This window comes from Electrona antarctica (genome assembly GCF_951216825.1).
Source record: "Electrona antarctica genome assembly, chromosome: 19".
NCBI classification, from domain to species: domain Eukaryota; kingdom Metazoa; phylum Chordata; class Actinopteri; order Myctophiformes; family Myctophidae; genus Electrona; species Electrona antarctica.
Window position 1 is genome coordinate 3,696,856 of NC_136800.1, and position 4,090 is coordinate 3,700,945.

Below are 4,090 nucleotides of genomic sequence, written 5' to 3' on the forward strand. Positions count from 1 at the left end.
AAAAGTCCAGAGATTTTGAAGTTGTGTAAATGTGTGCCTCTGTGGGGGGTATTTATATGCAAATATCATGACCAATGGCATTGCAAGACTAAACAATGAACATCAATGATGATGTTTAGGTGAAAAAAGAATAGAAAAAAAAAGAATAATTAAGTGATTAATTAAAATAAAAATGTTACCGAGAAGCATCGTTGGGTCTTACCGGGGCAGTCAAGGCAGCCGTCAAGACCAAATACTCGGCTGTCCTTCGTGTTGCTCGTCTGTCTGAAGGCTGAACACCATGGAGGAGTCGAGTGATGGGATGGCAATGTCGACAAACAGAGCTGAGAACACGGACGGAAGAGCAGGCCTAGTTTACGGAGCGTTAGAAGTCAAACTGAGCCTGTCCGAGCTACTGGCAGCGGCGACCAAAGATGTCCAGGAGCAGGCCGTGAACAGCCAGTTCCTCAAAGACTTCCTGAGGGGATGAGTCCACAGAGAGCTGTTCAAGCTCGGTGTGGTGGTGGCGCTCTGCTACATCTATGCCGCCATGGGGAACGAGATCGAACTGAACAAGAACCACCACCAGTTCGTGCCCCTCTACTTCCCCGCAGGACTGCATCGCCACGAGGCCCTGAGCCGGGACCTGGAGTACTTCTACGGCCTGAACTGGCAGAGGCGGATCGCCTGCTCCCCGACCACCAAGCACTATGGAACCCGGTGCTGATGGTCGCCCACGCCCCCACACCTGCTATATGGGCGGCCTGTGCAGGGGCCAGCTGCTGTCCGGGGCCGTGTGCTGAGCAACATGGCCCAGCGGAACCTGAACCCTTTTTGAGGGCTAATGAAAGTTACAGGTATGTGTGTGCGATATGAAGTGTGAGATGATGATAATGACAGTAATCCTTAATCATATTCAAGGGCTTTTGGCACTCAGAGTGTACAAATGTAACCAAATGGACCATATCAGATCCATTTGTACTCTCAGAGTTAAGTTGACATTGATTTTATGCACGCAACTTTGGGAAAGTGTCATAGTAGCTTGTTTACAACTCAAACGGACTTCCTCTTCAAAATAACACTAGTTTTATTTCTAAGTCTACTTACAGGACATTAACATCACATTTGAGTTCCTTTTGAATGCCTGTCAGATTTCTCTACATAACTGTCTCAGCTGTTGGTGCGCAAATGCGCCTTGCATGTCTTTGATCTAACGCGCAGAAAACATTTTGATGACGTATGCGCACTGGCGCACCGGGTGTGTGCCCCCCTGATTATTAATAACATCAAAACATGTAAACACAACATGAACATAGTACTCTTATTATGCATATCACATTCTCACCGATAAATATTTGAGTTAAAAAAGGGGGGGGGGGAATAATAATTAAAAAATGGTTAAAAAATGGTTCAAGCCCATTTATTAAGATTCGAGTGCCAACCCTAACGAGCGACGGTTCGAACCCTGAATGTTCGGGGACAGCCTTAACACACACACACACACTTGTTGATTGTGTTCTGAACCTCCCCTAATCCCCTTGAAGTGTGCCAGCTGGTCTAATGACGAGGGTGGATCTGGGGAGTTTGAATAGACGCTATCATTAAAGGACAGACAGCAGAGAGTGTGGACATGTTGGGAACAGAGGGCTCATGTGAGAGGAAGCAGCGAAGACTGTCAGGGGGACAGGATGGTTCATGCGCCATTTACTTGAGTTGGACCGGGACAACTCTAGCGTGACCGGTGTGGGAAAGTTAGACAGTGGAACAAGTAGAGATAGACGAGCGACAAGTCATTGGAGACTGACATTGATGTGAGTTGAACCTTGATAATACGGTAATAATAATAACTTGAATTTATATAGCGCCTTTCAAGAAACCCAAGGACGCTACAAAACAGAAATACAGAAAACAAAACAAACAAACTAATTGCCAAAAGCCTGAGTAAACAAATGTCTCTTCAGTGCAGACTTGAAAGATTCCAATGTAGGAGTCTGGCGAATCTCCAAGGGGAGAGAGTTCCAGAGGGAAGGGGCTGCCACATAGAAGGCTCTATCGCTGAGGGTCCGTGTTTTCGCATGGCGGATGGTGAGGAGTTCCATGTCCGAGGACTTCAGGTTCCGCTCAGGGGTGTAGTCCTTGAGGAGGTCTGTATACTGTGGGGCAAGTCGATCAAGTTGATGTGGACGAGTCCAGGAGAGACGGACCTGAGAGAGTGGTAGCTGGTAGCACTTGCAGTACAGTACGGCGTGCCTGACACAGCAGGGCCCAGGTTTACGCCTGGGTGGTCTTGAAAAGATGGCTACGAGAAACCAGTGGCTTCTGGCAAGATTGTTCCGCACAACGCACTTTCTGCTGAGCCATTCCCATTTGTTTGTTGAGATTGATTGCTTGGATTGCACAACTTTGATTAAGGACGGTTTAATAGTATTTTAAATACGTTTTTGTTTGGTTTTCTTTTCTTTTCGCTAAACACCCATTTATTCTTAGGTTTAGTTTAGTTAGTTAGGATTTTATAGGAAGTTTTAGGAGTAGGCCTTTTTTTTGTATGTTCTATATTGTCTTTTGTATTTGGCCTTTTAGCGTCCCCATGTTCGTTAGATAAATAAAGTTTTGTAATCCCCTTTATAATTGTTCCGTTCCATTCTTCTGGTATTTTACAAATTGCACTGCTCTTTACCTGGGTCAATACAAACCTATGTGAATGCCTTATATTTGAAGTGAGGGTGTTAAATGGAGTTCTTGATCTCCGAATAAAAATCAAGTGGTGTTGTCTACAGGTTTTTATGCACTTTAATTGGTTTTACAACATGGATATACATTTATACTTAAATAATTAATGGTTGTTATATGCCTTACAAAGTGATTAAATACTGCACACACACACACGGTTAGTAGGTGCTCTTACACCAGTGGTTTTCAACCCTTTTCATATCAAGGCCCATTTTTTTGTCTGCAATTTCATCCGACGTTCCTCCGCCCACTTTTCGACTATCGCCTGTTCGCCTGCTATCGCCGACATTCGCCGGTTGTTCCATAGACAAATAATGCACTTATGGAAAATTCATCTGGCTGACGCCTGCTGTTAAAATGCACTGTAAAGAATATTTTGTTGTCGATGAAAATAACAATTCATCTACATTCTCTAATTGTGTAGACTTCTTGTAAGTTAAGTAATGCAGATGTTTAACAATAATGTAACTCTTGAGAGTGTAAAATGATTTTACGCTCTCAAGAGTTAAAGATCTATAAGGGTCCATTTGGTTACCAACTCTCCATCATTTAGCTGGGGACCACCTGGAACCCCCTCAAGGACCACTGGTGGTCGTCTTAGAGTCCTTAGAGTCTTAGAGTCAGACGACCAATAGGGACAGACATGGGTTAGTAGGTGCTCTTAGACGACCAATAGAGACAGACATGGGTTAGTAGGTACTCTTAGACGACCAATAGGGACAGACATGGGTTAGTAGGTGCTCTTAGACGACCAATAGATACAGACATGGGTTAGTAGGTGCTTTTAGACGACCAATAGGGACAGACATGGGTTAGTAGGTGCTCTTAGATGACCAATAGGGACAGACATGGGTTAGTAGCTGCTCTTAGACGACCAATAGGGAGAGACATGGGCTAGTAGGTGCTCGTAGAGTCATAGGCGACCAATAGGGACAGACGTTGGTTGAGCCTCAGGACTTCTAATTCATGCCAGTCCACTTCCTCACAAACAGTCCGGTTCCGGGTGTTGACTGTCGACTGTTAGCCTGTGGTCCACCTATGCTTTCTATGGCATAGGCAGGATCTGCCGGGAGAATCTAGACGCAGCTGCGCGACATGAGACTAATTAATTAGAGCGACAGAGAGAGAGAGGAGTGTGTGTGTGTGTGTGTGTGTGTACTTGTGTGCGTGTGTCAAATTAACAAAGGTGCAGGCGATCAGAAATCAGCAGAGTGATATCGACATTTGCGCTACTGTATGCCGTATTGAAGTGGACTCGGCCCCAGACATCTTTCTTTCCCTGGAAATAAAAACGTCTGGGTTTCCGAGGCTAGTCGACTTATTTCTGCATATGCCCAAATATGGAGGAATGATGTCATAGTACTGACAACACATATTAAAC